The sequence below is a fragment of the Mirounga leonina genome, unplaced genomic scaffold (assembly GCF_011800145.1).
Source record: "Mirounga leonina isolate KUSES-001 unplaced genomic scaffold, KU_Mleo_1.0 Mir_174, whole genome shotgun sequence".
Lineage (NCBI taxonomy): Eukaryota > Metazoa > Chordata > Mammalia > Carnivora > Phocidae > Mirounga > Mirounga leonina.
In genome coordinates, this window is record NW_023270451.1 from 81310656 (window position 1) to 81322714 (window position 12059).

At 34.1% G+C, this 12059-nt stretch overlaps 1 long non-coding RNA gene across 1 annotated transcript in view; it reads left to right on the plus strand.

Annotated features, from left to right (window-relative positions):
* The first annotated feature begins 202 nt into the window (after positions 1–202).
* The window catches only part of LOC118021216, a 117567-nt gene continuing 105710 nt past the window's right edge, over positions 203–12059 (plus strand). The window contains exon 1 of the long non-coding RNA XR_004682136.1: positions 203–381. This is a non-coding gene — a long non-coding RNA (uncharacterized LOC118021216). The remainder of the gene's footprint in view (positions 382–12059) is intronic.

The following is a 12059-nucleotide window of genomic DNA, read 5'->3' on the forward strand; positions in this document are numbered from 1 at the left end:
TCAAATGTTACTTCCTTTTTTTATACTATTTTAAAAGTCGTTGAAAATAAAAAACTTAAATTAACTTTCTCCTGAAGTCACAAGTGAGAAAACAGAGATAATGGATTCTACTTTGTTAATGATATGCCTAAAATTAGATACTAAGTTATTAAAATTTTAGTTTTTTATGAATGAGGACAAGAACCTCATTTCTAAATCTTGTCACACTTAAATTATGCTGTCTCATTTGACTTCCCAATGGATTAAGTCCAGTCATATGATGCCGCTCCTATAAACTTATTTTTATCCAAATGACACAGCCTCCAGAAATACTTAATTTTAAAACTCTTTTCAAAATGGCTCGTATTATAGCTCAGCCCTCCAATGGAATAAAGGAAATCTGTAAGTTTTATTTTCCAATGTTTACAAATATCCAATTTCCTAAAGAAATTATTGGCTAACTCTATTGTGCTTCCTGAAATCATTTGTTTAGTGAATTAGACCATTTTAAAAATAAGATTATGATCTTATTTAGAATACCATAGACCTGTATCATAATTAACTTTAAATAGGCAACATTGTGCTTTCTGTGTGTCAGTATTTCCCCCCACAAGGATTTTAAAAATCTCATTAAAATATTAAAAAAAAAATTAGTTTTTATTGCACTCCTTCCTGGTCTCAGGCTTAAATTTGGCAGGGGCATATGGGTCAGTGGATGTGTATGTGTGCATGCACCGATGCATACTGTAGATTACTCGACGTTACTTTGCTGGTGCTGAGTGGGCTATTGTTAGGGCCCTTGTTAGTCACTGATATTTATGTACTTAAGCTCTATCTTTCTAGAAGTTGGAGTCATACTCTTGTGTTAATTTATTGTAAAAGGAATATAAGTAAGGTATTTATCTCATTTTTATTTTTTTTGTTATTTCTTTCCCAACTCTTATAAATCCCTTTTAATTTAATGCTGCTAATTTTACTTTCCTCATTTTTCCTATTATAAACGTTTTGACTTTTAACTGCAGTAAGCGTGAATGGTGAAACTGTCAGGTGTGACCAGAGAGGAAGAGTAAAAGTATGAATGAGAATCGGAAGGAGGAGAGGACGTAATGAAAGTCTCCAGGTGACTTTTCAAAGCCTGGAGGTTGGGGACAGGTAGGGGCAGGGAGAGGATTAATTCAGTTCTTTAATGAATTTTATCCATATGAGTTAGGATTTGCACTGAGCACATATCACAGAAAACCCCCAAACAGTGATCCTACCAAATAAAGCCACGAGTAGGCATCATTGTGCTTTCTGTGTGTCAGTATTTTATGTTTTAGAGACTCAAACTCTGAGATGCTATTGGTCATTTTTCATGGTTAAAAGAGACTACAGCTGTAACCTCCATGTCCAAAATCAAAGCAAAAGAAAGAATCAAGAGTGAAGAGCAAGAAACTTCCCAGCAGTCTCCCTTCAGAGCCGTACCCAGTGACTTCTGTTTACATCTTTTTGACCAGAATGGTGTCACATGGCCTCTCTTATTTCCAAATGAGACTAGACAATTGTGCATTTCAGCTGGGCACTTTGCTATCCCAAAACCAAATTAGGGTGCTATAGTAAGGAAGAAAACAGAGAGCATATACTGGGCAGGCAACTAGAAATCTTGGCAGCAATACCTGAGAGAAAGGGAAGACATTCTATATTTAGAAGAGAACAAAAGTCTTTATGTGTCCTTGATCAGAATGAGTAGAGAGAGAAAAATTGCCTGTGTGCTGGTTTCCCAGTGGAGTTTCACAGAGAAGTAAGAATTGTTCCCCTCTGTATGTTAAGCAGCTCTCAAATATGTTGTCCATGCTCACCTAGCAGTGACCATGGTCTCTCAGCAATATAGTTTTATTTTTGGCAATAGACTAGGAAACAAATCTCATAGGGAAGAGGCGCCAAGACTGGTTTCCACTTCTGAAAATCAAGGTGTGAAGTGTAAGCACCTCAGAAGAGTGGTTTTGTATACCATTTCCTGAAGCCAGATAAACACAAGTCTAACTGTCCAAACAGGGCAAATGAAGCAGATTTTTTGCCTCCAGGAAAAGTCATGAGTTTGTATCCACGGCATTGTTCTTTCAATATCTGGGACAATATTGAATGTTTAATATATAATTCTGATAATTCAGTTTGTGGTTAGACGGTTGTAAAACTGAAAACTAAAAAATAAAAATGAAAATAGAATTTAGAACTACTAATCTCTAAATGATATATTTTACTTTAGGAATATTTCACATTTAAGAATATTGTTCACGTCAAGATCAGCATTTTAATGGTGAGCACAATGAACCTATAATCAGTTGAAAGAGATATATTATTTATATCAGAACCTTTTAAGCTTTCTTGTGGTTTCATTTATTTGATTTTAAAAAGGCAATTTAAGAATACTGTAGATTTTAAAGAATTATAGCAATGTATTTCTCACCCGGACAAAATTTCAGATTCTTTTAATTATGCAAATTTTGCATGTTATTAAGGACAGACTTCAAGGTTCTATTTTAAGACCAAGCATTTAGTAAGAGTCCACTATTATAAAATGGGATAAAGTAAGGCCACATAATGTTTAAGTTATATCCTCATTTCTTGGAGAAGGTGACAAACACACATATGACTAAATTTGATTTTGATTTTCCTCTGGTCCACTGTGTTAATTAAAATATGTAGAACTAATCACTAGTGATATACTTTGTTCTTGTTAACATTTGCCAAGTCATTTGCCTTGAAGTTTTTAATTGCAAAGAGATTCCTTCTCTTTAGTAGATGTCTCAGCACTTCAGCATATGGCTTTTTCTTTGTAAAAACCCCAAGATCACCCTGATAACATATTGAATAATTAGCTGGACAGCTAATATATTTAAAAACTAGTGAGCTAGAAAGTTTTTAAAGATTCCACTGTTGAAAATGGCACATCAAATTTCTGGGGCAAATGTTTTAAACATTTATTAAATCTAAGCAATTTATTAAATGTTGTCTGAAGAGAAGGACTAATTCCTCTCTAAGTAGTTTCTAGGTTATTAAATATGATCCAGTGCATATTATATGTATTCAAGGCTTTTTGGTTAGAAGAGGGTCACATGGTCTATATTTCCTTTTCAGGACAAATAGTTTTGTTAGTGAATGGTTTGTGAAGGATGTAAAATCCTGTCTAATTTTCCTAGTTGGGCTCTAAGTAGTTTGGTTTGTTTCCTGAACAATAAATAAATATATGGCCATTGAATATAGACTTTTATTTCATACAAACGACAACCCTGAAACGACCACTTCCGTTTTTCATGTCTCATCAAAATACTGCTGAAGACCCTGATTCAAATTGCCAGGAACTTCTACTTTGCTTAAATCCAATTGTTCTCCTTCCTTTTTAAAAATACTGTAGTTAAACACTGGAACAATAATGGAGCAATGTCTCTGGGGATTGAATTATGTTTAATTGGGAAGGAAGCACACCATCTCTTGTTGCCTTACTTCATAAAACTAAGACTGTCAATTAGTAGATGCTGCAGCCCAATTTCAGCCAAGTTGCAGTGCAGCCTGTTAAGAGCATTGAAATAAATAGGAAAATTTTAAAAGCATGTCTTGTGAAAGGCCGTTATAGGTGGGAAGTTGGGTTATACCTGTCTTTTTAAGCTGTAGCAGCATTATATTAGAAGGTGAAGGACACTCATATCCATAAAATAGTGGCTTTGGTAATGCAGATGATTAGTGTAGGAAGCCCACCCACTTCCATTTTTCCCCAGGCATATTCCAGGATCACATATCAATGATTGACTCAGGAACTGTAGGCTCTGTATTTTTTACCAATCCCTTCAGCCAACTAGCATCAATGTTTCACCACTGTTTAGGCTCTCAACGAATGTGAGGAAGATTTAGAATAGACATCCCTTCTATTCTGTTGGGTTCTATATACAGTGTATGTAATGAATTGTCAATATACAGTGGGCATTATAAATATTTCAATGTCCATTGGAAATCTCATCTTCTGTGGAAGAGAATTTTAGTATCACAAGTTGACACTGAGTTTGCTCATTTTGGGTTGTTTTCCTAAAATTGGCCTTTTTATGAAAATTCTTGTACGGACTTTTGATCAGGAAATGTATGTTTTGATTATATCAAAATGGTCACCTTGAAGTCAGTTTTAGATATGAGTTACAGATTCCTAGAAAAATATGCAATGTAGGATGCTGCTTTATTAGTAAATGGGAGTTTGTATTTTTTAAAGATATCAAATTTGTTTACTACAGATTTGACTTCTGCAGAGCTCACCTTAATGAGCATTACAATAATGTTCCTTTATGCTTAAAATGATGCATTAGCATCCCATCAGTACCTTTGCCAACCAGTGAATTTTTAATAAGGTGATGATCATTGCTAATGAAGCTACTTTATTAGATTTTGATGGATTTTGTGCTAGAGATTTAGTGAGGCCTTTGAATATAGAGAGTATTTTCTCCCAAGGCAAATCTTCTGGCTTCATTGAAAACTTCTCTGAAAGCTCCCCAATATTGCTTCACCTATTTTCTGCTGACATGACATTTTTACAGAAACATAATAGTCTGCAAGTCAAATGTTTAATTTGCTGCTGCAGAAGAATTCACTATAGAATTCTCAATGTGGGGTTAATTACATAGTAATGAAAGAGTAATCCTATTGGGAATATGCTCTGAGTAACATTGCTCTGTTTCTTCCTGATAAAGATGTGCATGCTTGTTTCATTTATAATGCTGGGAAATTCAGAGAAAACATTTAAAAGATATGTGCACAAATAGCAAAGTTCTTACCTTTTGTCAATATGATGAAAAAAATGAATGTGTGTAATTATTATATTAACAGCAATCATTAATGATTAGTAATGCATAAAATGTAACATTCTATCACAGACAGGAAAAATAGTACATTATAAATAATTGATAATATGTTCTGAAGAGAGAAATTGCTACTCTGAAAAAATAATAGGGGAGTCACTCAAAATTGTCTCCATATTTTGAATTTCTACAAAGAATCCTTTGCCCTCACTTTCTCTGAAGAGTGTTATAAAGCTAGCTATGTTATTGTAGGTTTTCTCTATATGTCAGGTACTTCACTGAGTGCTTTACTTGCAGTATCTTATTAAACCCTACAAAAAGTTTATGCAATAGATAGTATGATCCCTATTTTCTTAGCTGAGGAAAACAACATTTAAAGAGCATAAAAGTCATTGCTGTGTGGTAGGACTCAAATTCAGATCCATTTGTCTCCAAGGCTTTGTTGTCATTCGTTATCCTGTACCCTCTTTTAGTGTCATTTCATACATATCAGAGAGGCTTGGAAGTTTAAAGAGAAACATCTCCCACCTAATTTGCTCATCATTCTGGGTGGACAGTGGCTAATACAATGGCACAGTGTTATTTACTTTAAAACTACGTTGATTAGGATGGCACAGTGTAGGTGTGATAACAAATACCCGAAACAATGAAATAGAGTCCAGAAATAGCCCCACACACATATATATGGTCAATTGATTTTCAGCATAGGCACAATTGTAATGTAATGGGGAAAGGAAAATTCTTTCAACCACTGGACCTAGAAAACTGGAAATCTATATTGAAAAAAAAAAGCTTGATCCTAATCTCATGCCATACACAAACATCAATTTTAGGTGGCACATAGACTAACTATCAAACTGTGAACTCAACAGTTTCTAGAAGAAAATATAGGAAAATATTTTCTGGACCTTGGGATAGGCAGAGATTTAATGGAAAAGGCCCAGATTGCCTTAGCCATAAAAGAAAACAAAATGATAAATGAGACTTTGTTAAACAAAAATCCTACTCTTCAGAAGAATACTGTAAGAGAATTAAAGAGGTAAGGCATGAATAAACTATTCATATTACATATACTTGATAAAGGACTTTGATCTGGACTATGTAAAGAACTCCTACAAATCAGTTATGAAAACACAACACAATTAAGATGAGAAAAAGACTTCAACAGATTTCAAAGATTAACAACTGGCCAATAAGCACAAAATAAGTGTTCTATAGCATGTAATCAGTTATTTGCAGATTAAAACAAAGTGAAATACAGCCACACACTAGAATTGCTAAAATTAAAAAGGCTGACAGGACCAACTGTTGTCGGTAAGGATACAGAGTATTTACACTCCCATACTTTGCTGGTGGGAATGAAAAATGATACAAGAATTTTGGATATCTCTTGGGTGCTTTCGTGTGTGTGTGTGTGTGTGTGTATCAGTATAACTGGGGAAAAGGAAAGTAAAACATACACATACACATACAAACATATACATACACACACAGGTTTTACTTTCCTTTCCCCCAGTTTTATTGATACACAGTTGACATATTGCATAAATTTAAGGTGTATAATGTGATGATTTGATGCATGCATGTATTGCAAAATGATTACCACAATAAAATTAGTTAGCACATCTATCACTTTACATAACTACTTTTTTTGGGGGGGGGGCAGAGAGAACATTAAAGATCTACTTTCTTAGCAACTTTCAAGTATATAATACAGTATTGTTAACTATATTCACCATGCTCTGTATTAGTTCCCCAGAACTTTTTCATCTTATAACTGGAAGTTTGTATTCTTTGACCAATAAGCATACAGTAACCATCTGATGTCAATTTCTACTTCTAAGTATTCACTCAGTAGAACAAAAACATATGTTCACAAAAAGACATCTAAAAATATGTTCATAACAACTGTTGTCAGAGCCAGAAATTGGAAATCACTTAAAATTTTATCAACAAGAAAATGGATAACCAAGTAGTGATATATTAATATAAAATAGTACTATGCAGCATTATACACAATTACTGACATGCACAACAACAAAGATTAATATCAAGTATTATATGAGCAAAAATAGACATAAAAATATATATGTTTATATGAAGTTCAAGAAGAGGAAATACTAATATATGGTACTAGGGACCTTAGCTTAGAGAAAGTACCATTCAACTGAAGGAACTCTCAGGGGTAATTGATGTATGCTATATCATTTATTTGGCTGATAGTTGCAGGGATAAATGTATTTTTCTAAACTCATCTAACTGGATATTTAAGATCTCTAAAGTTTACTATTTTTAAAATATACCCAATAACTTTAATTTTTATGAGAAATAGGAATGAAAATAGGCAATATATTTTTTCTCAATAAAAATGCCTTAGACTTATTGTTGTCAGACTATCTGTACTAGCTTGGTATTTGTGTTTGAAATGTTTTCTACTCTATCCCTTGAAAGGTTAGGCTCTTGGTTTATTTTAAATGGACAGTTAGGAAACATTAAGCTGATCATTGGATTTTACATGTGGGAAATGACTAAAGGCCTTTTCTGTTACTTTGATTTTGTTCTTTTTAAATATATAAAATATTTAATGGCCTGAAATGTCAAAACCATTTGAAAGGTACACAGACAAAACTGAGTTCCATCTATATTCACTCCAGTTTTTTACCCTAACCCATATAAATAATAATATTTTTAGTTTTTTGTATATCCTTCTAATATTAGTTTTTGCAAAATTAATTATATATATGTGTGTGCATTCCTATTTCTCTTCCTTTCTGACACAGACATTAGCATACAATATGCTCTGTTCTGCATATTCTTTTCTAACTTATCCTGGAGATCTCCATATATTTGTACATAGAGATTACTTTCTGTTTTACACTTTCAGAGTTCTCCATTTTGTGATTGTTACGTAGTTTGTTGAAACAGTTCTTTATTAATACACTCTTGGTTTGTTTCCAGCATTTTGCTATTTCAAATAATGATACAAAGAATACTCTTCTTCATATGCTCTTTATATTTGTGGAATGTATTTCCATACTTTCAAGAGGTTCTCTTGAAAACCCTAGAGGTTATTGTTTTTATACATAAAAGTTAATAGATTTTTATTTATTTTACATATTTATAGATTTTTCTTTTTTTTGAAATTTTAGTTCTATCACTATATCACCTACAAATAGAGGCAATTCAGCTCTTCTTTCCAATTTTTATATTTCTATTTTTTCCTTGTATAATTGCTTTGATTAATTCCTCCAATATAATGATATAATAGTAATGTTGATAGTGGCTGACTTCAGAAGGGAACCCCTGTTACATTTTGAGAACAGTCATCTAGAGCTTTCATTTCACTATAATTGTCTAAATTAAATTATTAGCTCAAAGCCTATGAAGGACTTAGAGTATTTCTGCTAAGTTGCACTTTGTGATGAACAAAAATTATCTAAAATATCTTCCTGATTTATCTATACATGGATCGATCTGTTACTGTTCAGGATCTTAAACCTTCCTACTGCTCACTTGTAGGAAATTTTATTAAAAATACTAAGTCCTACACATCAACATTTCAACATAAAAATATACATTTTATGGTTTACTTCCTGACTTTTTCAGTGGCACAATTTCATATGCAATAAATCTGATCAAAACCTTAATCAATTCTTTCTGGTGTAATTAATCTTGGACCTTAGCTTCATATGATTTTTTGCATTTCGTATTTGTCTTCATCATAGTAACATCGAACTGTATTTTCTTCCTATTCCATTTCATAAATTTTGGAAATGTTTAACATCTTTGACTTTATTTTTCTATTTATTTTAGTGTTTCATTATGATAAAATTTTTGTAATTTATGACCTTAAATTTTACTTTGTTTTCATGACATCGTTAGCAAAAAAATAATTAAGTTACAACTACATATTCCTTCCAGAGCTATGCCCAGGTGGGATATAAAGGAGTGCCCTTTAGTATGGACTGGGATACATACAAGTAAGAGTTTCACATATTTTTAGGAAATGTGTCCATGCTTACTAGATCAGTCTTCTCATTTTGGAATGTCTGACTAGATTGTTGTTTCTTTGGAAAATGTAGTCAAACTGTAACGAAAGTGGAGACTCTGTAGCACAGCTGTTAAGACATGGGTGGATTAGGTAGCATGAGGTTGATGAAACCACTAGTGTAGAAATGGTTCTAAACACCTGAGACTATCAGTGCAAAGAAATCTCTCTTTCTGTGGTCTCTGATTTAGTCTCTCTCACGTGGAGGGCCAATGAAGGAAAGAAACTACCGCTTTCTAAATTGTGCAGAACAAATACCCTAAAAGGGAAGTGTCTGGATCTTTATTACTTTGGAGACCAAAAATACAGTGTACTTTGAAGTTAGTTCCTTATGCTTAGTTTCATTTACTTGATGTGGAAGTAGCGTATGAATTCATTGCCACATGAATAATGCATAGCAGTAATCTCTATTATCAGAATGTTTTTATGTAGACATAAAGTATATTTCCTATGGCTAAAGGAAAAGCAGCAAATTATTAAACTCTCAGGTTTTGTTTTTTTTTATGATCTGCTCTACCTCTTCAATTTATTCCACCTTTTTGTTTTAAAAATTGCATTGATAAGACATTATTACAAAAGCAATTTGGAAAACACTGATCATTCATTTTCATTTTGCCTCCTTGTTTTACTTTGTGTTTTGAGCACAGTATGTCAGTTCATAGAGACTATGATTGAAAAGGGGGCTTATGATCTTCCTCAAATAGCTTTGCTCTTGAGTTTCCAGTGGATGATTTGGAGGAAGAATGTGAGGATGACTGAGCTTATAAAATAATAAAGTACATTTGTTTTTGTGATGCCATATATTGATATAAAATTAGTTTGAAGGGGTTGCTTTCTCTCTCTTATTTTATTTTTAATTTTATTTACTTGTTTTTAAAGGCATTTCTTTTATTTTTTTAAAGATTTTATTCATTTATTTGACAGAGAGATAGAGAGCACAAGTAGGCAGAGTGGCAGGCAGAGGGAGAGGAAGAAGCAGGCTCCCTGCTGAGCAAGGAGCCTGATGTGGGACTCGATCCCAGGACCCTGGGATCATGACCTGAGCCAAAGGCAGACGCTTAACTGACTGAGCCACCCAGGTGCCCCTTATTTTTAATTGTAATTGTTTTTTTTTTTCAGTCTTATGCAAAACTTCCTATACTTAACTCTGCAGGACACATATTTAGATGGTCTGTGTTTCTTTTTATTGATTCAAGGATTGGTTTCATCACATACCCAGAATAAAGTCTTGATTAAGAATAAACTTCTTATTTTGCAATAGCACACGCAAAGATGAGGTGAAACAGCCAACTAAGTCTCTGCTTAGGCTGTTAGGTATTCCTAACACAATGACAGGGAAGTCAGTATTGAGTTTCAGATGACAATTTGAATTTTGGCATGTTCTTTAGTTAGGCCAGTGTGATCTGTGCATCCATCACTGCTCACTTTCTGTCCCTAGAATCTCACTGAGCATTTCAAGAGCACTGCACTGAGTCACAGGGAGGAAACTCCTGACTTGATGGGCAGTGCTAGCATCCAGCTGACAGCTCAAAAGGGCCATTGGACCCCACCTCACTAATTTTCTGAGCACTGCCCCAGTTTTCCCAAAATCTTTTGGGCTGTGCTCTACACCTGGTAAAAAGCATTGATGGCCCGAAAGTACTTGGGAAGAAGGTATTCCTCTCCTCCCCAACCAACACAGAAAAATCTTTATTATCTTGAGACAATTCCCTTCACAAGTCTGTGATCTACAGATTAAGGATATTGAAATTGTACATTGTGGTTTTTTCCCCTACTATCATTCATACTGTTTGTAAGAACAAGAACAGATACTATTTGTTAAACATTACTGTGTTCTGGAGACCACACGTACATTATAAACTCCTTTAACCCCGCACAAAACCTTTACGGTAAATGTGATTTAATACTTCCATTTTACAGATGAGAAAACAGGTTTTGAAAGGTTGAATGATTTGTCAAACATGCTCAGCTATGGAGCATGGCTGAGATTTTAATGCACATTTTGCTAACCTTGAAGCCTGGACTCTTCTTTATGCTATGCTTTCTCAGGGCTGGGGAAAAGTAGTATAAATACATTTGTTTTTAAATCATGGATAGTAATCTTATTGCTTAAGCCATTTAAATCTAAACTGACTCCCCAAAAGCTCTCTGCAGATGTCGTCCCAAATTACACTGATATTTCAAGGAAACCAGCACTAGAAAATTTAATTCAGCTAAAGAGTAAATTCTAGAAATCAGGGAACATTTTTATCTCTCATACCAGTTGATTCCTGGTAATTAAGAGTGTCCTGGTCACTTTTAGTTACAACAGATACTTGTTGAATTGAAATAAACTGAATTGAATTCAAGAATTCAAGTCATAGGCTTATTTTGGGGGCTTGGACACATTTGCAGAGTATGTTCTTGGAAACTTTGCTGTGAGGAATAGAGGTTAAGAAGAAAGGAGACAAAAAGTTTAAGTAATTACATGAAAGGATAGTAATAGATAGAAACAGAAAATTCCTGTCTCCTATGTCAGTCATCCTAGAACGCAAAAGCTGTCAGCTCCTGGGGATAACTCCTCGTACAACCTCTGGGACAGAACTACATTCACTGAAAAATCTGTGACTGTCTCTGATGATAATGAGCATGTCTTACATGGGCAGAGATGTTCCAGGTTCTCAAAGCAAAAGTGAGAAAGTCTAAGGGCTACTGTGCTGTTTCTTACATTCTTGAACCGTGCTGAGAACAGGAGAAAGAATGGAGAATTCCTGCCTCGTTTATTTCTTTTTTTGATAATGGCACATCAAGACATTATACAATACTGCAGATCTACTATATAGTCCACCTTTTGGGACCACAGATAAAAACTAGTGTTATACATGCAATGGCAGAAATTGCAAATTGAAATGAAGTAACCTTATATTTCACTATTTGGGGGAGAAGGTTGAAAAAAATTTTTTTTTAAAGATTTTATTTGTTTATTAGAGAGAGAGTGAACATGAGAGGGGGGAGGGTCAGAGGGAGAAGCAGACTCCCCGCCGAGCAGGGAGCCGGACGTGGGACTCGATCCCGGGACTCCAGGATCATGACCTGAGCCGAAGGCAGTCGCTTAACCAACTGAGCCACCCAGGTGCCCTGAAAAATTTTTTAAAAACTTTCTACTTGCTAAAATTTATGTAAGATAGAGATCAAGGCTTTTAATTATTTATTCATAAACCTCTTTACTTACG